Raw genomic sequence first — 23969 nt, 5'->3', positions numbered from 1 at the left:
AGACTGTGTGTCTGTCCCCGATGCCCCTGTGCTACATGGTGGAGGCCAACGCTCGATGCCCCTGCCTCTGTGAGTTCACACCTACTGAAACAGGGTGGTGACTGTCAAAGTTCCCTTCCAGTATTCTTTGATGTGTCAAATGTGTCCTTGGGGCGCCTGGGTGGCGCAGTCGGTTAAGCGTCCGACTTCAGCCAGGTCACGATCTCGAGGTCCGTGAGTTCGAGCCCCGCTCAGGCTCTGGGCTGATGGCTCAGAGCCTGGAGCCTGTTTCCGATTCTGTGTCTCCCTCTCTCTCTGCCCCTCCCCCATTCATGCTCTGTCTCTCTCTGTCCCAAAAATAAATAAACGTTGAAAAAAAAAATTTTTAAAAAATGTGTCCTTGCGTCTGTGGCCGTGCCCTGTAAGAAATAAATATGGCTGGGGCGCCTGGGGGGCTCAGTCGGTTAAGCGTCCAACCTCAGCTCAGGTCATGATCTCACAGTCCTTGGGTTCAAGCCCCGCGTCAGGCTCTGCACTGACGGCTTGGAGCCTGGAGCCTGCTTCCAATTCTGTCTCTCCCTGTCTCTGCCCCTCCCCTGCTCACGCTGTCTCTCTCTCAAACATAAATAAACATTAAAAAAAGAAAGAGAAAAAAGGAATGAAGCTGGCATCCAAGTCATCCCGTTGGAATTTCTAAAACCACTGAGCTGACACACGCAGCCCATCTGCAGGGAGCTGAGGGTCCCGGGGAGGTCCAGGGATGGTGACGTGAGAATGAATGAATCCAGCCCGAGCAGAAATGCCCCTTTTCTGCAAATGATCTGCTCTCTCCAGACTGACCACTGGCCTCTTGCACGAGAAGTGGAATGTCCATAAAAGTCACGCCCGTTTCCTTCCGATTGCACAAAGGGTTTGCGTCAGGCGACCCGAGTTCTCTGCTGCCTTCACTCCTTCCAGATGAGAGCGTACGACAGGCCGGGCTGGGTCAGCGAGCAGGGTGTTGATGCCCGCGGCCGTTCTGACGGGGCCTCGCCCACGGGAATGGCCCAATCCAGGAACTGGAAACCCTTGACTGGGGAAGAGGAAGCCACATGCCCAGTCGTGGGTCCATCTTTGTTCTTTACCCCTGGACGGTGATGCACTTTCCTGGCACATCTCATGGCCAGTGGCCCGATGGTGGTGACTGTGGTGGGAGCAGCAGCATAGCAGGAAGTAGCACGTAAGTACTGGGTGGCTGTTTCAACAGGAATGACCCTTAGTGTACCAAGTCTTCATTAATCTACGGCCGAACTAAATTTCACTGAGGAGCCTCCTTCTAGCAGGCGATGGAAGCATAATCTCGGTCAGTTTGGGATCTCCCGTCCCTGTGTTGTCCGACCGCACCGAAGCAGAGGAAGCGCCTGGAGAGCCACGGGGCTGGGGTGCAACACGCAGTCTGGCCCTCAGGGCGGTCAGGGGTCCGCGTGGGCATCATCTCCATGGCAGCCTGGCCTTGGCAACACGGCGGGAAGCAGGGTGGGGAGGAGAGCGGGTCCTGAAGCCAGGCTGCCTGGGTTCGGCTCCCAGCGTCCCCTTCCTGGCCCTGGGACCTTGAGCGAGTAAGTTAGCCTCCTACAGGCTCAGTTTCCTCGTCTGTAAGACAGTTCACAGTCGCGTCTGCCCGACCGGGCTGCTGCGAGGGCTCGACGAGCCGGTGCGCGTGCAGTGCTTTGGGACAAACGCTGCATGTGACCCACACTCACTCCTCTGTGTGCCCGGGTTTGATGGGGTCACCCCCACCTGCACCCTTTCCCGGTGGCCTGGACTTTCGGTTCCCAGACGCCAGGTCCTGTTCAGGTCACCTGTAGGCACGTGGGACAGTGGGGCGGTGGCCGCAGAGTGTGGGGAAGGTTCTCCCGGACCCCAGTCGGGACGCACCCAGTCCACGCTGGGCACTTGACCTGGAAGGGGCAGAGCACGGGCTCCCGTCCGTGGGCCCCCAGCGCCCAGTTTTCATTTCCCTCTGCCTCCCACCCACCCCGCGGCTGTGATGCCTTTTCTCCTCCGGGGAGCTGAGACCACCCCTCAGTCACCCCCCGGGGTCTCGCCCTCTTTGTCCCCAGGGCTCTGGTGCGTCATCTCTCCCCGGGAGCAGCACAGGACACATCCTCTCCGCGGTGGAACGGAGTGAGGGTCGAGGGGCAGAAGGAAATGTCGGGAACGGGGGACACGGGGACCCAGTTAAGATGTCTGATGTTCTCCCCGCGCACTGTCGCGCCACCTTGCTGAGGATTCGACCCCGGGGTGGGGGCCTGGTCACGGGAACAGAGGTATGAGGGCTGTAGCCCCCACCCCGCCCCGCCCACCCCAGAGACACCGGCAGAGCCCTCTGGGTCAGAGGCAGGGGCACCTGAGAACCCCCACGGCGTGTCAGGAAGCAAGCTCTCAGGCTTAGCCAGCTGGTCCAGCCAAGCACTGCCCGCAGGTGCACCCGGCACCCTAGGCCCTCGGCCAGATGCTGATGGCGGCATTGAATGTGCTTCCTGCTAAGCAGCCTAATCAAGCTGTTTCTGGTCGCACAATGGGACTCAACCCTGGCGGAAAGGCCAGCTTCATATATCCTTCTGGAGCCAGTTTCCATGGAGACCCCCTGCTCTTCCTTTCCATTCCAGCCATGTGGTTCTCCTCACTGGGCCTTGAACAAACCATGCCCGCAAGCACCCCGGGGCCTTTGCACTCCCTAGTCCTTCTGCGCAGACAGCCCTTCCCTCAGGTACCTGCATGGCTCCAGGTCTACCTCCTTCAGGTCTTGGCTCACTTGTCATCTTAGCAGTGAGGCCTTCCCCGATCTCCTGTTTTAAACTGTCTCCTCTCCCTTCCTTAGGGTGAGGGTTAAGGTCCCCCTGCACAAGAGCAGGGACTTTGTCTTGTTCACTGCTCTACAAATGAAGTACCTCGCAGGGGCTTTCTGCTTTCTGTGCGTTGTAAACCCGAAGCAAGAAAGCCCAGAGAACTTAAGCGACTTGCCCAAGACCACACAGCTATTAAGAAAAGGGGAATCTGTCCTGGTTAATTCGTATTGAACTTGTTCCTTGATCACATCCTGTTCCCTCGCATTGTCACTACCTGTCCTTCCCTCCTTTTGATCTCCAGCTGCAGAAACCTCCACCCTTCCAGGCACCCTGGGGCTTCTGGGGAGGACCCTTGGTACCCTCACCGGGAGGGACGAGCCCCTGCTTGGTGCTCTGTACCTTGTGGGGGCACTTAGCAAAGACCCTCACAGTTGTGTGCTGGGCCTTGTGTGGCCCCAGGGCGGAGGCTGTGTTTCCCATCCGTGAGCACCAGCCTGCAGGAGGGAGTGGGAGCACGACAGCCCTCCTCAGCCTCAGCCCTCCCACGTGCCCCCCCCAAATACCCATTTCTACCCAGAACTTGAGGGCAGGAGGAGGGGCTCAGAGCCAGGACAGAGGGAACAGAGGGAAGGAACAGAGGATGACATTTGCCAACCTCTCTAGGTTGTCTTTCTTTATGGGCGGGATTCTTTGAACCCCCCCACAGACCTGCTTCTGCGTTTGCAGGAGCTGTTTGGTGCTTCTTTCTAGAAGGGATGGTGGGATGCTGTCTACACCCATTTCAAGTTCATTTCTGGTCCTGCGAGCAAGCTGTTAACTAGTCCTCCCCGGATGGATCCCCTCTTCTGCCCCACAGTCCCCACCCGCAATGGGAGGGTCGGGCCCAAGTCAAACTCTCCACCCTGTAGCCGGGAGGCTGGCAGGTGCACCAGAGGGCAGACCCCAGCGGGGCAGGATGGGGAGAGGCCTCAGGCCTCCCAGCCCCAGAACAATTCAAGCCCCCGCTGACAGCCCAGATAGGGGAAGCAAACCCGCTGGGCCCTCCAGCTTGGATTTCACATAATGAGCCTTTGGAATCCGGGAAGTGATTAAAAGCCCACTGGGGAGGGACCACCTACCGGTTCTGGAAGGTGTGGCTGCTCTGACTTCGTGGGGCTCACCAGGAAGCTGCACTTAGACGAGAAAGAGGAAAAGCACAGATTCCGAAATAGCCCAGTTCAGAAGTGTAGGGCCAGGGAGTTGTGTGACGGAGACGGGGCAGGAAGAGTGGCCCTGGGGTGAGACGGGTCAGGCCGGGGAGTCGTGTGATGGAGACCGGGCGGGGACGGTGGCCCTGGGGTGAGACCTGTTGGGCCCTTATGGGGGCAGGCGGGGAGGGGGGCGGGGAGGGCAGGGACTCAGGGGCCTCCACAGGCCGCAGCAGCCCCGCTGTGCTTACTGAGTCAATCAGGTGCCTGCTCTAAAACCAGAGGGCTGTAGAGAACCTGAGCGTCACAGTCAAGCTGTCTCCTACTGGTGCGACCACCAGGGCAGAGAGAGGGAGAGTGGGCTGCCTGGTGTCACACAGGCTGGGGGGGACTCGGCCAGGCCTAGGTCTCAGGCCCCCTGCCACCCCCTCAGATTAGAGTGACGAGAGAACTAAGCCAGCCTGGAACCCCACGTGCTCACTCCCCATCTCAAGAGCTGAGCCATTTGAAGCCTCTTGCTGGGTGCTGGGTCGGGTGGGGGTAACCGGTAAGAGCCCGAAGCGCGGTCACTGTCCTGGGGCCGTTACCTCTCAACCCCTAGACTAGTCCTAGGAACCGTGTTCTTTATTTTGCAGGTGAGGCAACTGTGGCCCAGAGACGTTAAGTCACTTGCCCAAAGTAACAAAGCTAGAAAGCAGTGGAGCTGTGATCTGTACCCCGGCCAGCCGGACACCAAGCCTCAGCCCTCCCAGCGTGCTGGGCTCGGGGAAGGTGATGTGGGACAGTTGAGGCAGGAGTTGTCGTACAAGGTTAGGAGGAACTTTGGGAACTCTAGCAAGGAAGGGAGAATATTGCGTCTTTGAGGCAAAGCTTCCTCTTAGTCACAGAGGTATGGCCACCAGGCCCTCAGGCGGTCCCTTCGTCTTGCTGGGCAGGGCCCTGAAAAGCCTGCTCCTTTCTGCTCAAACTGTACAAACAGAGTCTCGGGGCAGGAAGACCCAGTTTGTAAAACAGAAAGCTTCTCAGAGATGGGGCTCCAGAGGAAGGTCCGAGGGATTGCCCCCGGGTTTGTCAGGGGAGGTGAAGGAGTTCGGGGCAGCTGGCCACAAGATGCCAGCCTGGGGCGTCCAGGGGGCCCTGGCCAGCGTGAGGCTCAAGGAACGGGTGGGCTGGGGCCGGAGTCCAGCGGGGCCTTGGGCCGGGGCCAGAAGCCGATCGTGCTAAACAAAGCATTACACAACCGGCTCAGTAACTGCTTCAGTCGAGTGGGTCAAACTAATTCCTTCCAGCTCGGGAGCTCTACTTGGGGGCGGTGGGAGCAGGCAGGCCCCTGAGTCCCGGGACCCTGTGTCCATGTGGGTTTAATTAGTTCCGTGGTCACTGCCCCCCTCGGGTACAGCCTTGCATGCCAGGCCCCCGGCAGCTGCCTGGTGCCCTTAGAGGAACCAGGAAAAGAGGAGGGTCCCTCAGGGCAGTGGGCCAGCGTGCAGGCAGGACTGGACTGCTCGCCCAGGGCAGCCACGGCCGGGAGTCTGGGGCCGGCAGAGCGGTGACACAGATCCGAAGACTCGAGCGGGAGCTGTGTGGTGGGCCCGGGTCAGGACCAGGAGAGGCTGCGCGTGGGAAAAGGAGGCCAGCAACTTTCAGGGTGTGAGGCAAGTCAAGCCAGAGTGTAAGGGACACAAGGGTGTGTTTGGCCAAATTTGGGGCTCTGCCAGCATCACAGACGACGGAACAGAGGCTCCTGGCAGGACTGAACTGTGGCGGGCAGTCGGGACTGGAGGCCTCTGGGAAAAGTCACAGAGCTCGGAGAATCCCAGTACCGAGCATTAGTAAAAATGCAGATTCCCTGGCCCCACCTGAGGCCTACAGAATGAGAAATTCTGAGGGTGGGACCCAGCGATCCGTGTTTCACACAGACCAGCAGGTGATGCTGACGTGCGATAACGTTGGAGAACCGACGGACGATTCACAGTGTGGGCCACAGACCAGCAACATCAGACCGCCCGAGAGCTTGTTGGAAATGCAGGATCCCAGGCCTGGCCCCAGACCTACTGAATCAGACCCTGCAGTTTGACAAGACCTCAGGGCGTTTGCATGTGCCTTCTGGCCGGACAAGGCCCGCCCCTGAGCTCCGGCCCTGGACTTCCTTGGTCTGAGCGTGACTGGGTCTGAGAGACAGGAACACGAGGATGAACGAGAAGGAGACCATGCCTCTCCAGACGCAGGCGAGAGCTGTCCTCGGATCTTCATGAATCCAGTTCACTCCCAGAAAGGGTCACCAAAAAAAACCCTACCACCACCACCACCACCACCACCACCACCAACCAAAAACCCTGATGGCTTCTGAGCCTGCAAAGATGCCCAATGCAGACGCTGTGCAGAAAGCAGGTCGCGGTAAGACAAACAGCCCAACAGCTGCTACTCCCCTTCCACGGGGGCCAGCTGGGCCGGCTGGGGGAGGCTGCTCTCAGCCCTCTCGGCAGGGGTGATTTAAGGGGACGCTGGGCAGGCCGGAGTGCCCCCTGCGGAGACGCTCATGAGGAGACAAAGCTGCAGAGACGGGCGGCCGGACCGGTCGTCAGGTGTGCCCAGGGTCACCCAGGGTCCCATTCTTTCTGGAGGAAACCGCAGAGCAGCGGAGATGAATTATAGGAGAGGTGTCCCGGCAGATAGGAACGTCTCACCCTCACGACACCAGAGGGAATCTCTTTCGTCCCCATCCCCCTCCGAGCTGGGGATTCTACCAGACTGGCCTTTCCACCCCCTTTAACAGGGGCTGTGGATCGGTATTTGTCTGTGAGGGTCGATATGTGCCGGGCTCCGGGCTGAGTACCCCGTATGTGCGTTTTCATTGAATTCGTCCCACAATTCCCTTAGGTAGGTACCGCCGTTTTAGGTTTCCACTAATATTTTGGTATTTACTGAACACTGATAGATATTTACTATTCTACAGGTGGAAAAAGTAAGACTAGAAGCGGGTGGCTCTCCAAAGTCGGCTGAGGGGAAGGAAGAGGCCGCCATCGACGCCAGGCTCTGCGGCCGGCGTTACACCTTTGCTACTCAGAGTACGGGACCAGCCGCCTCAGCATCATTTGAGAGCTTGCTGTGCAGAAATCTCTGGCTTCAGCCAGATTTACAAACTCAGACTCTGCATCTTAACAAGGCCTGCAGGATTGGTACGCACACCACGGGCCGCGGGTTCCCCCTCACGTGAGGAACACAGCTGATTTGACTCGGAGGCCCTTCTCGGGTCCTTTCCGGGAAGCAGGGTGTGAGGACCCCGGTGGCAGTCACCAGCTTCTACCGCGACGCAAGAGAGCGAGCGAGAGAGAGAGAGAGAGAGGAAGGGAAGTGTGTGCCCTCGCGATGGCCATCTTCACGGACGGGTTGGCCCTGTCTTCCCAAGGTGAAGTACCATCCGCGCTTTCTCTGCAGACTCCGGAGAACGGTCCCGCAGGCGCCCCTGGACTACAGTGGCAAGAAGGTACTTCTGAGTTTCTGTCTCCCTGGGGCCCAGCAACCTCTCGTGGGTGACGGTAATCCTGCCCGCTTCCTCGTGGGCGTGCGTTTAGGACCATCAGGGTGGGAAGCAGTTTGCCGGCTCAGAGCGCGACAGCGTAGGATGCGATCCTCGCGTCACCTAGTCCAGGTGCCTGATGCCTCCGCCCTGCGAGGTCACCTCATGTCGCCCCTCGCTGGGAGGCCCCATCGGGGTCCCCCCTGCCACCGCCATGTTTTCTGCTCCCTCTACTCCCACACTAACCTGAGGGCCTCATGGGCCTGCCGTCCTGCCTTGCGATACAAGTACCCGCATACGGTTCTGCCCTTTCTAATAGGACACGGTACTTCCCAGGCCTTATGTCCCTCGTGGGCACTGAATCACAGCCTGGTTCTAAAGGGACCTGAGAGGGCAGGGTTACCTGTGTTTAAGTGTTCAGGGTCACCAGGGCTTAGGCCCAACTCCACGATTTATTAGCTACGTGGTTCTGCGTGAGCCGCTTAACTGTGACTCTGTTTCCCCGTTTGCAAAGCGGGGATAACAGTAGTCCCTAACTGACAGGATCCCTGGGAATAGTAAATAAAAACATGTTAAATATTTTGTACCAGCATCTACATTAGCTGATATACATTAGCTGTTATTAGACCGTATTTCAAAGCCGCTAAGATACATCAATTGTGAGACGTATCCTTGATTTCAGAGATGTCAAAATGGTATTCATTCCACAGAGAAAGGGTTCCAAAGCCAAAGATGTTTGGGAAATACCGAGTGTCTTTCCTGCAAGGTGGCTCAGAACCCTTAAATGCTACCTTTGATGGGGCCTCCAGGGCCATATGGGTGTGCATATTCAGGGTCTCCCGGGCGTGGGCGACGGAGCCCTTTCGTCGTGGAGCAGGCCGAGCATCCGTGGACACGGTTTAGGAAGGCCAGTCGAGTCCAAAGCTCTAATTCGCAGATGGCGAGACTGAGGCCCAGAGCCAGGAGGAGACTTCCTGAAGTTATCCAGCTGGTTAAGTGGTGGAGACTAGGCCAGACTGGAGCCTCCCCCACTGAGCCACACTGCCCCCCACCTAACCTGCCGCCTACAGCACTTGATAGTTTGCAAGGTCCTGCCCCAACACCAACCTCAGGAGGCATCTGGCCCCCAGCCAGATCCTGGGCCAGGAGTGGAACCGGGCCCAACCTTTGTGACTCTGGGGTGGGGGGCAGTGAGCCAGGAAGGTCTGAAAGACCCGGGGCAGGAGGCTGTCCCGAAACAGGGCCAACCCTGGCTTCCTCCCAGTGGGCTGGGACGCAGGCCGTCACCCACCTGCCCTCCCCCACAGGCAGCGCCGTGTAGAGGATGGCAGACCCCCCCCCCCCCCCCGGGTTCACTGTTACTCCGTCGCCAAGGCAACCCACAGGGACCTGCTGGGCAGGCTGTGGACCACAGTTACGGAGTCCGCTGGCAACCGCTTTCATCACAGCGGTTGATGTGACCGCTTTGCTTTAAGAGCACTTTGCGTTTCACCGGCCGAGGTGAATTACTATGAGGGCTCGTTAAACAATTCATCGACTTTTAACCTGAGTGTGATGTTTGCGGTCAGACGCGGCTGTTCTCATGGACCCATTGACTCTCAGCCTCTTCCTCTCTTTTTTTTTTTTAATTTTTTTTTCAACGTTTATTTATTTTTTTTGGGACAGAGAGAGGCAGAGCATGAACGGGGGAGGGGCAGAGAGAGAGGGAGACACAGAATCGGAAACAGGCTCCAGGCTCCGAGCCATCAGCCCGGAGCCCGACGCGGGGCTCGAACTCACGGACCGCGAGATCGTGACCTGGCTGAAGTCGGACGCTTAACCGACTGCGCCACCCAGGCGCCCCTCAGCCTCTTCCTCTCTGAGACGTGTGATGCGCGATGCCTGTCCCCGTGCTTGGCCTGCCCCCGGTGGGAACAGCCCCCCTCCCAGGGGGGCAAAAACGGTGGAGGCTGGCAGGATGGTTGGCAAGGACGCGGAGAAGGCTGACTGGCCGTGTGTTGATGGGCCCGTACACGGCTACGGACCCAACAGAGAAGGGCTTGGCGGCACCTGGGCAGCCGGAGCACGTGGTCCCCGTGGCCTTCCCTGTGGGCCTGCGGGTCCGTCCGTGAGGTGAGCTAAGAGCGCAGCTCGCACGCAGCAAACCTCTGTGCGCAGGGTCCCCACCGAGGGTTGGTCGTCACACAAAACTGGAAACGAACCAACGGGAAAATGACCAAGTGGGATGAAGCCATACAATAGAATACGTCACAGCAGTTAGAAGGAATGAATTAAAGCTATCTGTATCTTTATGGAGGGATCTCTAAAACATACCGAGTCAAACAAAATTGCTGTAGGACACAAAATTAAGATCCTATTTGTATAGCTTTACAAATAGAGAAAGCCGTACTACATCCTTACCATAGTTGCATATAGATTTTTTTGAGGTTTATTTACTTATTTGAGAGAGAGAACGTGCCCGTGAGTGGGGCAGAGAGGGAGAGAAAGAATCCCAAGCAGGCTCCGTGCTGTCGGCACAGAGCCCGACACGGGTTTGATGTCACAAACCGTGAGATCGTGACCTGAGCCGATATCGAGAGTCGGACGCTTAACCGACCGAGCCGCCCAGGCGCCCCTGGTGCGTGTAAATTTGTGAACGCAAGAGGGTAAAAAGCTGATGAAAGGATTGTGCCTCCCTCCCCACCGTCGTCCCTGAGGAGGAGGAGAGGTCGGAAGGACGAGGGGGTCACCTTCTCCAGAAGGCTGCTGACTCACTTGCATCTAGTGCACCCTTGGATTCTCTGGACTTCCCTTGTCCCGAATACTGACCATTTGCTCTGCCTCAGACACCACGGCACTGGCCGTCTGCAGGCCTGTGCTCTGTGCGGTGCACGGGAGACTGAGCAGGGTGTGCCCAGAATCTCGGGCTCTCCTGGTATCTCAGAACTTGAGGGGAAGGCCCTGCAGCGGCCTGGGGTCTGGCTTCCCCAGTGGCCGCCGGAAAGGGCCGGCTGTAATGCGGTGCTTCTCCACTGGGACGATTTTGCCCCCAAGAGACACTCGGCAGCATCTAAGACACGGTTGCTTCTATACCTGGGCGGACGCGGCGTGCCGCCGGCATCCAGAGCCTAAGCAGCCTGCGATACAGGCAGCTCCCCCGCCCCCCGCAATATTCGTCCGGTCCAGTGTCAGTAGGGCCCAAATGGAGAAACCCTGGTGTAGTCGCTAAGAACGAAGACTCCAGGGGCGCCTGAGTGGCCCAGTCGGTTGGGCGTCCAGCTTCGGCTCAGGTCGTGATCTCACGGTTCGTGGGTTCAAGCCCTGTGTCGGGCTCTGTGCTGACAGCTCAGAGCCTGGGGTCTGCTTCGGATTCTGTGTCTCCCTCTCTCTCTGGCCCTCCCCCGCTCACACTCTGTCTCTCTCTGCCTCTCAAAAATAAATAAAAATGTAAAAAAAAAATTTTTTTTAATAAAAAATAAATTAAAAAAAAAGAACGAAGACTCCAGAAACAGACTAGCTGTGTGACCTCAAGCAAATGACTTCACCTCTCTGTGCTTCAGCCTCCTCATCTGCGAAATGAGCATCATAATTACATCTACCTCATTTGGTTGTCGTGAGGAGTAAACGTGTTGGTAATTTACACCAGTGAAGGACACCTGGAGACTGTGTCCTGGTAGGAACAGTAACTCTGAAGAAGAGGAACGTCATACCCGGAGCAGGGAGGCCGTTCACGGACTCCAAAGCCCTAATTATTGCTAGTTACAAATGTCTCCCAATGCACTTCATGACTGATTGTAACACACTGGTAAGGCCACGTGTTGTGGATTCTCAATGCACACTTTCCCCACTTTGAACCTCTGGACTCAGGCTGCACCTTGAAGTCACGATTGGCGGGTGGCCCCCAGACTCGGCCTTGGGGGTGGCAATTGGTGGCTGGGAAGGAGATTCTGGGTACGGTAGAGAAGACCCCTTTTGCGATGGGGTGTGTCAGGGCTCCTGGCTGGCTGGGGGGGGGGGGGGCGTGTGACTCTTGATCTCAGAGTTGCGAGTTTGAGCCCACGTTGGGTGTAGAGATTACTTAAAAGTTAAAATCTTGGGGCGCCTGGGTGGCTCAGTCGGTTGAGCGTCCGACTTCCGGCTCAGGTCATGATCTCACAGGTCATGGGTTCGAGCCCCGTGTCGGGCTCTGCGCTGACAGCTCGGAGCCTGGAGCCTGCTTCTGATTCTGTGTCTCCCTCTTTCTCTGCTCCTCCCCTGCTCACGCTCTGTCTCTCTCTCTCGAAAAGAAATAAAGATTTAGAAAAATTTAAAAAAAAAGTTAAAATCTTAAAAAAAAAAGGAAGCACGTGATACTCATACCGTTATGTGAAAATATGGTCGTTAGTCCTGCTGAATGGAAAACTGACTCTGGAGAATTGTACCCTTCTGAAGTGAATTCGTTATGCTTACATTTGTTTATGTGTGTATAAAAGTGATATATCGTCAGACACTGATGTCTGCATAACTGTGACTGGTTTTTCATGAGTACACGATAAAAATTCCTCATAAGAAAGCCTTGTGCCATAGTTAAATTGGTAATTTCTTGTGTGTGGTACATAAAATGACAGTGCCTCTCACAACCGATCGCATCGTAGATTTGGTGAACGTGTGTAATAACCACACTATCACTTACTGAGTTTCATACTGTGCTAATCCGATTATATATGTTACCACATTTAATCCTCTCAACGGCCCCGTAATGTCCTCACTGTTATGGTTCATGTTTTGCTAATGAACAAAATGAAACTCAGAAGCGAAGCGACTTGCCCAAGGTCGACGGCCGCTGGCAGAGCTGGGATTCGAACCAGTTCACGTGGACTCCAAAGCCGTGGGACTCAGCCTTTGTGTCTGGTTCAGTCAAGGCCAAACCCTGGTTCCCGGGTTCAGCGGCCTGGGGCCCCGGAGAGCGGGGACGGGGGCGGCTGAGCCGGTGTGCAGCAGCGCGTGGGCAACGGAGCACGGCCCCCGTCTGTGATCCACCAGGAGCACGCGGCTGAGAGTTTGCTGCTCGCCACGCTTCCCTAACGAGACAAAGTGCACGTGCTGCCACGGATGAGAGGGGCTTGAAGGGATGGAGGGATGTTCTACGAGCTTCGGGTAAAAATCATGTGTTCCGGGCTGAACCACATCTTTGGAATTTTCCATTTTTCCCCTTTATAGCAAAGCTCTGTGTCTGCAGATTCCAGCAAACTGTGGAGCAAAACAGTCATTGTAGCTGAACGTCCAGAGTTAATGTTCGCAACGACATCTTCAATGTGCAAGTAATAAAAGGCCAGTCATGAGGCCTGGCAGAGGTATTAGCAAGACTCGAATGTCTCCTCCCCGGCGGTTTGGGCGTTCCCAAGCCTCCCTGTCTGGTGGGCTGGTGGGCAAAGCAGACTGGCTGGTTGCAGGGGCGTGGGGAGACGGGGAGCGGTGACACCGAACGGAGAGACCTGCGTTCAAGTCTTAAAGCTTCTGTGACCTGGAGCAAGACACTCGAGCGTCCACGCCTCGTTCTCCTGCCTCTAAAATGCACCTCCCCCCCCCCCCCCCGCCCTGGGATCTGAGACTACACAGCAGCCCGAAAGCCTGCAGAGTCTGGTTCTCATTCTCACCCTCTCGCAGGGCCTCTGAACGAGTTCCTGTGCCCCGTTTCTCTCAACAAGGATAACCACTTCCACCTGCCTTTGCAATGTGTTCCTGGGACGAGGGACGCCTCCTGACAAGGCTGGGCTGCCTTGCACGCGCTGGATGAACACTTGAAAATGGACCCCCCCCCTCACCTCCCACCCCCCGGGGCTCGGAGCTGCGCCATCTTGCGGCTGCCTCGTTCCGGAGGAGGGGGGTCCTGCTTTGCCCGCGTTTTGCTTCACTCGTTCTCAAGGGCAGTGACGAGATCGGGGTCTGCTCAGTCTGGGTTATTTCCTGCCCCTTCTTCCACCCAGGCCGTTGAAATTAGCAACTCCAGCATTCATCGCACAGAGGCCCAGAGAGGGCAAGGGGTTTGCTCGATGTCTCAGAGCAACTCATGGCGCCTGGGGTGCAAATCCTGGCGATCTGGCTCCAAGTCTGGAAAGCCAGACCTGGGAGTCAGAAGATTAGGGGCCAGGGCTCAAAAGACCAGGATTCTTTAATTATTTATTGATTTTATTTCATTTTTGAGAGAGAGAGAGAGACAGAGCATGAATGGGGGAGGGTCACAGAGAGAGAGGGAGACACAGAATCCGAAGCAGCCTCCAGGCTTTGAGCTGTCAGCACAGAGCCCGACGCGGAGCTCGATCCCACGAACTGCAAGATCATGACCTGAGCCGAAGTCAGATGCCCAACCAACTGAGCCACCCGTGTGCCCTGAGAGAATCTTTTTTTTTTTTATTTTTTTTAACGTTTATTTTTGAGACAGAGACAGAGCATGAATGGGGGAGGGTCACAGAGAGAGAAGGAGACCCAGAATCCAAAACAGGCTCCAGGCTCTGAGCTGTCAGCACAGAGCCCGACGCAGGGCTCGAACTCACGGACCGCGAGATCATGACCTGAGCTGAAGTTGGACGCTTAACCTACTGAGCCACCCAGGCCCCCCTAGAGAGACTCTTAAGCAGGCTCTATGCTCAGTGCAGAGCCCAGTGACCCTGGGATCACGACCCCGGCCAAAACCAAGAGGTGGATGCCACTGGCTCGCTGTGTCTTCTGCTTCTTTACCCCTGGAACGGAGACAGTTACGACCACCTCATGGGACCGTGGGCACGGGACAGGACGACGGACAGGAAGCGCGTGCAGTCTCGGCCTCAAAACCAGTAAAGACCCAAGTGACAAACTGCTGGGCCTTAACAGGGATAGAGAAGGAGCACAAACGCAGCACGTGTGCGACGGTCAGACGTCGAGCAGGACACACAACTCTTTGAAGGACCTAACATCATCCCATCATATAAACGTATTAGGTAGAGGAGCGCCTGGGTGGCTCAGTCGGTCGAGCATCTGACTCTTGATTTGGGGTCAGGTCATGATCCCAGGGTTGTGAGATCGGGCCCTGAGATGGGCTCCTCGCTGAGCACAGAGACCCTCCCTCCCTCTCTGCTCCTCTCACCCTAGCGTGTGCACGCGCTCTCAAAACAACAAAGAGCAAAAACGAACAAAACATATCAAATAGGGCCCCCCTTGTTAAAGGGGAAAGTGTGACTCAGGCCACCCTAGTGTCCTATGTAAATTATACCAGCTCGATAATCTGATTTTCTAGAAACGACCCCGAGATCGCAGAAGTGGGAACACCCAGTGTGCTCGCAGAGGGCCGTTTGGGCAGGATTCATCAAAATTAGTGACGCACCTGCCCCTGGGTCCGGACATGGCAGCAGCGGCCGGGCTGGGCCGGGATGGCGGGGCCCGCGGTACAAGACGCGCCGCTCACAGCTTGCGTAGGATGGGTGAGGTGGCCCGATGAGCGTCTCTGGGACCTTGCGGGGACACTTCGACTAGACCTGTGGGGACGGGGGCTGGAGGGGTGCGGCTCCTGGCGGCTCAGGGTCCGGGAGACCCACAGGCTCACCCCAGCCCTGCCCTCCTCGCCCCCGCTTCTGAAGCTGCTTGACTCTTGCCTCAGGCCCCGGACTTCCCCCACTTCCCCGCACGGCCCCCCGTCCCCCGTGGTTCGGGTCTAACTGACACGTCTGGTGTTGGCTTCCGCCTTTCCCACTCACTCCCCTTAGGAGGGGAGACGGGAATTCAGACGCTGCCTCCTTTAGTAATAGCAACCGCAATGAGCTTTTAAAAAACAAAACAAAAAACTTTTGCTTTCTTTTTTTAACGTTTATTTATTTTTGAGACAACGCGAGAGACAGAGGGAGATGCGGAAGCAGGATCCAGGCTCCCAGCCGTCAGCACAGAGCCCGACGCGGGGCTCGAACTCACGAACCGCGAGATCACGACCTGACCGGAAGTCGGACGCTCAGCCGACTGAGCCACTCAGGCGCCCCAAAAAACTTTTGCTTTCGAATAACTACAGATGTACAGAAGTTTGGGGAACGATACGGGGAGGTTCTACCCAGCTTCCCCCTAGGGCGACAGCGTATACCACAGCAGGACACTTTTTAAATGTGTAGCCATCGGGGCAAGGGCCTCGTATGAAAGGAAAATTTGGAGGCTCACACCTGGTCATTGCAAATCTGCTCCATTGTTCCCTGAAGGGCCTAGTCTTTCTCCGGGACTTTGCTCACTCAGAAAGTTCTCTTCATCAGCCAGAGCTCACTCAGGTGAGCTTAAGCCAAGATGGAATTTACCAGAAGGACACGGGGCTGCCCCAGAGTCTGCGGGGAGGCTGGGGAGCAGAGCCAGAGCCGGCACAAGGAGCAGGGCCTCCAGGGCTCCGGGCCGGCCCCTCAGGGTTGCTCCCAGGGTGAGGAATGAATGCCCACTCCTTGGTTTTGTTTTTCCTGTCCCTCAGCGCCCTGCCCTTCCAGAACGGCTCTCTCCTCCTCTGGCCCGCGCATTCGGCCCTGCCCAGCTGGACTGTTTGGTTCTTGGGGTCAAGCTCTCAGTCGCTGTATTGTCCATAACACTTACCCAACGTAGGAAGTCAAGAAGTATCATGAATAAACAAATTCTGCCAAAGGCAGTTAATCTATTTTGACCAAACCCTCTGACAGTCATACAAAACAAAAATGCGGGGAACCTGCCTCTTTTCTGACCCCCTCTCCTTACTGGCAGTGTCACAGCAGTCAGTGAGCGAGTTGGGCTTTTAGAGTCACTGACTCGGCTTCCCGGGAGCCCATGGACTTGCGGGGGGAACAGCCACAGAGGGTTTTAATTAGCGGGATGTGAAACAAAGTCACTTGACCTCTCGGTGCCCTTCTCCGAAAGGTGGGATGACGAGCCGGGCCACCTGCTGGCTCCTGAGGCACTTGTCCCTAATGAGGCGGTGGGGGGTGGTGACGAGGGGCCTGTTGGGCTCTGGGGGAAGAGGAGGAAAAGGCTGGCGGAAGGCACTGTCGTCCTGGCGGTTCTTGCCTCCGACTCCCTCTGGCGACCAGTTTCGTGGACTGTTCATAGTACGTTTTGAATGGATCGCTTTCCACAGCCGCCTGGGGGTTGCCTTCGCTAAGACACCGAACACGGTCCTCCCGACGCAGGCGGTGGGTCCCTGTCGCCCCTTCGGCCCCGGCTTCTGCGGTTGTACCTCGGAGCCTGCACGTCCTCAGCAGTTTCCGTGGGGAAGCCGGGGCAGCTCGGCCGAGCACGGCTCTGGGGGCGTCTCCGTCAGCGTCCCTAGATCCCTGAAGGGCACGCAGGGGGACACGGGAGCCAACTGGTTCTGCCGGGTCCCCGAACGCAGAGCGGCAAGGACACAGCTTCAGCTCAACGGAGAAGCGAAGGTGCCCCAGTCGGCCTGTCCCGTGCCGGACAGGCACCTGCCCAAGGCAGACGGCCTGCCACCAGCGATAGGAGCTGTGGGCCAGGGTTCTCGGTCGTAGACGCCTGACCCCTGAATCTGTCCCAGGTGGTTTGGGCGGGAGGGGCGTGGGCGGTGGACGGTGCTTAGCGTCGGGGTCCCCCTTCCTCCAAAGCTGGCGCCAGGGTCTCCCGGGCTCCCCGGGAGCGGGGCGGCTGGGTGTGAGGCGCGGGGGAGCCTGGCTCCCTGCACCTGCTGGTCTGTCCGCCGCCCTCGCAGAGGTCCCAGCGTCCAGCCACGAGGTTCAGGAGTGCGGGGGAGCCAGGCACCTGGCGCCCGCTGCATCCACCGAAGCAGGCCCCGCGCGGCCCCGGAGTGCCAGCCACGGTTGCGTTTTCTGACCAAGGTGGCATCCTCATTGCGAGGGCTGGATAACCCTAGAAGCTTCCGGATGGCGGCAGCCTGGGTGTCCTCTGGCGCCCCAGCGGCCTGGTCGGCAGCCCCCTCGGGCCTTGGGGAGTCGCTCCCACCGGGGGCCGGGCTCCTGCTTGGACGCGGGCTGCGCTGCCGCCCTGGCCGATACCGCTGGGACTTGGGGAACCGTTCACGCAACCACCCGCACAGCTGGGCCACCGAGGCAGCTGTATGTGGCCGTCTCGAGGCTCTCCTCGCTGGAAGTCTCCGGAGCCATGCCGCCCCCGTCCCATGCCGTGCCAGCAAACGGATGCCCGTTTCCCACAAAATTCAGCTCCGAGTCAGAGTTTCAAAATAGAAATCACGACCAGATCCCAGCCGGCAAGGGAGTCTTGGAAATGCGGCCGTTAGTGGTTCAGCCTGTGTGGTTCAGGAAGGTATCACGGGAGCCCGTCCACGGGGTTTGCTGCAGAGTCACTGACTTTTAGCCTGGGAGGGATTCTACCGGGCAGGTACGCCAACCTTCAGGACTGGTGAACTGGGTTGTGCATTCGGAGCAAAATCATAGCCTGTTAGAGGCAAACCCACGTGTACGTGCTCGGCTTCCTCCCTCCGAACGTCCTACTCTGAGGACCGAATTCCTGGATTTGCTTCCGTCTTAGCAGAATCCCTCGGGAGGGTGTTTTGAGACTGGAGGCCACTGCAGATCAGGGCGACACATGGGAAGTTTGTAGGGGCCAAGGCCCAGGGCGCCTGGGGTTTGGGGAGGGAAGGCCAGAGGTTAACGTATGAGCCTCAGATGAACGGCTCCCAAAGCAAACGCTCGCCCCTAAGCCTGACCCGTCTGGTGCAGCCCAGGCTGCGGTGTTCTGAGCTGGGCAGACCCCGTGCCTGGCAGGACGGCTGCTCTGAAAGGGCCCTTTGGGTGTCTTAAGAGTGAAAAAAAAAAAATCTGTTTTTATTACCATGTTAGAGGGTACGACTGGGAGCCTCACTGCCTTGCTCTTCCTTTCCTGTGTAACCACCGGTGCCCAGCAGGAGCTCCGTCCTCAGCCGCTCGGCTTCCGTCGCTGGGAGGGACAGAGGCCCCGCTGCTGCCCCCCAGAGGCTCCGCGTCGCATCGCACCCACGCCGTCCCTCCCAAAAACCTCGCTGGGGTTTTTGGGCGCAAACGGCGTTGTTCCTCGGGCAGAACTGAGGGGTGGTCCTGAAGGTTCTGTCTTGACTTGGCGGTGCCTGCGTTGGAGGAAGGGTGTGGGCGGGCCCGGCCCTCCCGTCTGGCGGGATAACTCACCGCGGAGCCGAGCCGGCCTGGAGAGAAAGCCCAACACTGGAGCTGGAGGGGTTCCAGGCCCCCTTCTTGCTGACAGTTTAGAGCTGATAAAATCCCAAGTGGAGTGTAGTTTCTGCGTCAGATCCCCTCACTCTCCCCAGATAGCTCTCCTGGGCTGTCCTCCGCAGTCCCCTTCTGGGCCTTTCCTGACTCCCCCACCCCCCCCCAACCCCGGTCGTCCCACCTCGTGTTTTCTTTTGCCCTGGTCAAATCCTCTCCATCCTGCCAGCCAGAGAGGGATCATAGAGCCCCCATCTCTGAACCTCAGGGTTTCAATCTGAGAAACAGGGCTAATATTACTGTATTTATTTATTTATTCTTTTAAACGTTTATTTTACTTTTGAGACAGAGAGAGACAGAGCATGAACGGGCGAGGGGCAGAGAGAGAGGGAGACACAGAATCGGAAACAGGCTCCAGGCTCCGAGCCATCAGCCCAGAGCCCGACGCGGGGCTCGAACTCGCGGACCGCGAGATCGTGACCTGGCTGAAGTCGGACGCTTAACCGACTGCGCCACCCAGGCGCCCCAATATTACTGTATTTAACTTCACTTATGTGTCTGGAATTCAGTTTGAATCTACTGAAGATTGCAAAGACTTTATGCAAACTGTCGGGCACCGTGTCTGAGGTATTTGATCAATGGCAGACGTTATTTTAAAGTGGACCCAACTTAGGCATCATTTTCCCTCAGAAACTTTGTCCCCCCAAGTGGGTTCGTCTGTGCTTCAGACTCTGTGGGAATAATTCAGGGAGTGCTGGGTATGTGTCCACACGGGGGAGACTCCTGTGGTGCAGAACAGTCCCCTCTGACTCCCCCGCAAAGATGTCTGTGTCCTAATCCCTGGACCCGTGCGTACCTCAGGGCAAGGGGATTAAGGTTGCTAATCATCTGACCTTGAGAAGGGGTGATTATCCCGGCTGATCCAGGCGGCCCCGGGGAATCATAATCTCCTTCTAAGTGAGAGAGGGAGGCAGGAGGAATCCAGGAGATGTCAGGCTGGAAGCAGAGGCCCCGGGGACCCCTGGGCCTTCAGGGTGCATGCCGAGAAAGTAAGAACGGCCTTTAGAAGTTGGAAAAGCCAAGGAAATGGATTCTCCCTTGGCGCCTCCAGAAACGAACGTAGTCCTGCCGACACCTCCGTTTTAGCCGGTGAGGCCTGTGTCAGAACTCTGGCCTCCGCAGCTACAAGATAATGAAATCGTGTTGTCTTAAACCACTAAATTTGTGGTTGTTACAGCCACTGCTGAAAACTAACACAACCCTCACACACACTTTACAGCACGAATTGATCTACATTGCCATTGTTACTGTTCCGACTTTACCATTGAGGAAAGTGCAGCTCAGAGAAGTTAAGCAATTTGCCCTAAATTGCACAGCTAGTAAGTAGTGTTAGATCTTTTGACGCAAATTACCAAAAACAAATTAAAACACCAATTGGCTTAAACTATAAAGGGGTTTATTGGCTCACATAACTGAAAAAAAAAACTTTAGAGGAAGTTCTTGTGGAGAACAGGAAAGGCTTGATCCACAGGCTAAAAGGATTAACACGCAGGACCCAGTTTTTCTCCATCTATTCTGTTTTCCACACTCTTGTTTTCATTCTTAGTTTCTGCACAGTGGACCCCATGGCTCTGGGCTCACCACCATGGTGGTAAAATGGCTGCAGCAGCTCCAGATGTCACAACCTTACTCCCCACGACTTCTAGAGGAGAAAAGGAAACTTCCCTTGTCAGCAAAAGTGTTGTGCTTTGTTGCTTTGATTCCTGAGCCGGATAATGAGTCCAGTGGTGGGTCTGTGAATGAAGAGTGGGAAAGGATTGACTTGCCCAAAGGAAAATCATAGTAGTTGGGGCAGAAGAAACAGAAAATGGATAACAGATGTGCACGGTGCTGGCTGAGAAATACCCTATCCACAAGGTTTTGGAGTTTAAACACTTGTGCCTCCTGGTAGCACTGTCTTCTGGCTCTTTGGACACATTGTCAAGGGGCCCGTGTCCCGTCTAGACTAAGAGATCAGCCTGGAGCTGTCCTAACCTGCGTCTGATTCTGGAAGGGAGCTGCCCTGATACCCACGCTCCTGAGAAAATAGAAGTACTTCAATAAGTACCTGACTTCGGCTCAGGTCAAGATCTCACGGCTGGTGAGTTCGAGCCCCGCGTCGGGCTCTGTGCTGACGGCTCGGAGCCTGGAGCCTGCTTCAGATTCTGTGTCTCCCTCTCTCTCTGCCCTCCCCTGCTCACGAACTCTCTCTCTCTCTCGAAAATAAATAAAAACATTAGAAAATAATAAATGCACAAAGCCAGTCTGAGCTGCATATTTCCTGTAGCTAGAAACACCCTAACTAGTGCCTTAGGGGGCTGCTGCAAAGGTCTCAATGAGATAAGGCGTGTAAAGCGCTTCACTAGTTTGGACAGGCGTTAGCCATTATGATTTTTATTGGCACCCGTATTAGCACATCTATTAATGAGCTCCTCAAATGCGGGTACTTTCCGCTTCGCTATTCTGGAATGTGACAGATGATATTTAAATGGTGGTTGAACCGAACTGAAGTGTCCAAGGTACCAACCATCCAAGAGTCAAGTTTCTATCAATTGAATTTTTAAATTCAAGTCATCTTTTGCAATTCACTAGGATAGCTTGCTGCTTACAGAATTCCTGTAGAAAGTTATTTTTTTAATTTTTTTATTTATTTAATTTAATTTAATTTTTTTAACGTTTATTTATTTTTGATACAGAGAGAATGGGGGAGGGTCACAGAGAGAGGGAGACACAGAATCGGAAGCAGGCTCCAGGCTCTGAGCCGTCAGCACAGAGCCCGACGCGGGGCTCGAACTCACGGACCGTGAGATCGTGACCTGAGCCGAAGTCGGACGCTCAACCGACCGAGCCACCCAGGCGCCCCTAGAAAGTTATTTTTTATTTAAAAAAAAAAAATTTTTTTTTTAGCGTTTATTTATTTTTGAGACAGAGAGAGACAGAGCATGAACGGGGGAGGGGCGGAGAGAGAGGGAGACACAGAATCGGAAGCAGGCTCCAGGCTCCGAGCCGTCAGCCCAGAGCCCGACGCCGGGCTCAAACTCACGGACCGTGAGATCGTGACCTGAGCCGAAGTCGGACGCTCAACCGACTGAGCCACCCGGGCGCCCCGAAAGTTATTTTTTAAAGAGTAATCCTTTCGCAATTTGAATCATTTATGTCTAACTTGCCTGTTGCACAAGTTTGGGAAGCGTTACAGATGCACGATCGGGTTTCTTTCATTCATTCACGCATCCATTTGCTTACTCGAGGGGACTTTCTGGAGCTGTCGCCATGTGCCAGGCCCTGTGCCAGGAGGAAGGGAGGGAGGGTAAAAACCTGGTCCTTGTGTTCAGGGAGTCACAGTGCAGCGAGTGAACAGACAGTAAACCCGGAATTACCGCCCGGTGAGCTGAGTGCTATGAGGGGCAAGCCCTGGGGGCTAGGAGGGCACGAAAGCGGGAGCCCAAGGCTGGGAGCAGGGCGCGGACGCGAGCAGTGAATGCTTCACAAACAGGAGCCTCTACTGTTCCGAAAGGCCGGCCAGATGTCAGCCGGTCAGCGTGCACGAATCCAGGTCAGTGCAGCTTGTTTCCAGGGAGACCCAGGGCAGCTCGTTCTGTGTGGGAAGGGTGTTGTGAGGACAGGACTCGCGTCAGGAGATAAGACTGCAGAGTGGGGGAGGGTCAGGTCCAGAAGGACCTCAGCTGCCGTGGAGGAGATTCAGATTTTTATCTTGCAGGTACTGGGGGGGACTTGGAAGGATTTTCAGCCGACATGATCAGACTTGCCTTTCAGAAGAATATTCTGAGGGCTGTAAAGGGTGATCAGGGCAGCAGGGCAAGAAGACCCACTAGGAAATCACTACTGGGTCGAACCATATAAAACCCTTTTTGTTTAGGTCAGAACACGGCCAAATGTCATCAACTTGGTCCGGGTGAGAGATGACCCCAGCCCAAGCGGAGGCAGCAGTAAAGGAGGTATTTAGGAATTCTGACGCGGTAGGACCTTATGGTTTCTTTGATGACAGAGGAAAGAGCAGAGCCTGTGCCTGGAGCAGGAACAGGTATGAGGTGAATTTTGGAACGAGAAGACTTCCTTCAACCGTAAATCCGCAGCTGAGCCTGGTGGAGTCAGTCCTTTGGGGACGGCGACACGGTGAGTTTGGGGCTGGCTGGGTTGACCACTGGGCCGCATCATCTACACCACACTGTGGGTACTCCAAGAAGGTTTCTACCAGTTCCCTGATGTGGCCCCAAAACAGAGCACCACAGGGCGGGGGGGGGGGGTGCTTCCCGGAGGCCGGACATCGGACTCCAAGGGGTGGGCAGGGCTGCGTCCTCCGGGGGGCTGGGAGGGACAGCCTGCTCCTGCCCCTGGTCTCCTGGGTGTGTCGATGCACCACCCCAATCCCGCCTTCACGCCCGCGCGGTGTTCTCGGTGTGTGAGCCCCGCTTTCTCACGTGGCCACCTGCCTCTGTGTGTCCGTGTGCCTGCGTTCTCTCCTTAGGACCCCAGCCATTGGACTAGGGCACACCCTACTCTGATGGGATCTCTTCTTAGATAATTCCACCCGCAGGGACTCCGTTCCCCCATAAGTTCGCATTCTGAGGCACCGGGGGCTGGGACCTCAACGTATGCACTTGGGAGGGACGCGATTTAACCCATAACAGTATTTTTGAGGGTTATGCTCCTCCTCATTTTACTGATGGTAATTCTGTCTTTTCCTTTAGGAGAAAGAGTCACCTTTCCTATTTATTTTATACCTTATCACAGCTGCAAGGAATAGTGTTCTGCAAGACTTCACTGACAGTCTTTACCACATACTGGCAATAGACGGGGGCTTTTGTGAGTTTCTAAAACGTTTTAATGTGTGGTCTAACCTTAGCGGCTAAGGGGAGAAGACCTTCACTGCATCCCGCTTGGCCACATGGGCAGAACACACAGGACCAGGACCGGCCCCCGTGTACAACGGCCCCTTCTGATCTCGTGGGCTGCGGCCGGCAGTCAGACTCAGCACTGGCTTCCAAGGTGAGCCACGGGTGACAGGTGTTCTTGCGCATCATGGCTTTGGTTTCTCAAGATACGGCGTTTGTTTTGGAACTCTGGAGAACCGAAGAGCCTCTCCCTGTGTAGAATTAAAACGCAGATTGGAAGAGCAAGCAGGACTCAGGACTCAGCGACTGAGAGGCCATCCTGAGAAGATTCAGAAAGGCGTGGGGGCCTCCACTCCCCCCCTCACAATAAGTGAAACTGTGCCAAGCCACAAAGCTGCCGATGGGTAAAAACCTGGGCTCTAGAACCTCACAGACTC

At 56.2% G+C, this 23969-nt stretch overlaps 1 long non-coding RNA gene across 1 annotated transcript; it reads left to right on the top strand.

Moving 5' to 3' along the window:
* The first annotated feature begins 4270 nt into the window (after positions 1-4270).
* On the top strand, positions 4271-22864 carry LOC124527862 (uncharacterized). The gene is made up of 3 exons (XR_006966015.1): positions 4271-6394; positions 6954-7484; positions 22557-22864. It is a non-coding gene; the product is annotated as an uncharacterized LOC124527862 (long non-coding RNA).
* The last annotated feature ends 1105 nt before the right edge of the window (positions 22865-23969 follow it).

This window comes from Lynx rufus, unplaced genomic scaffold (assembly GCF_022079265.1).
Source record: "Lynx rufus isolate CCGP_SWC_20201006 ecotype Redwood Valley unplaced genomic scaffold, mLynRuf1.p SCAF_57, whole genome shotgun sequence".
Taxonomy (NCBI): Eukaryota; Metazoa; Chordata; class Mammalia; order Carnivora; family Felidae; genus Lynx; species Lynx rufus.
This window is presented reverse-complemented; position numbering and strand designations above follow the sequence as displayed.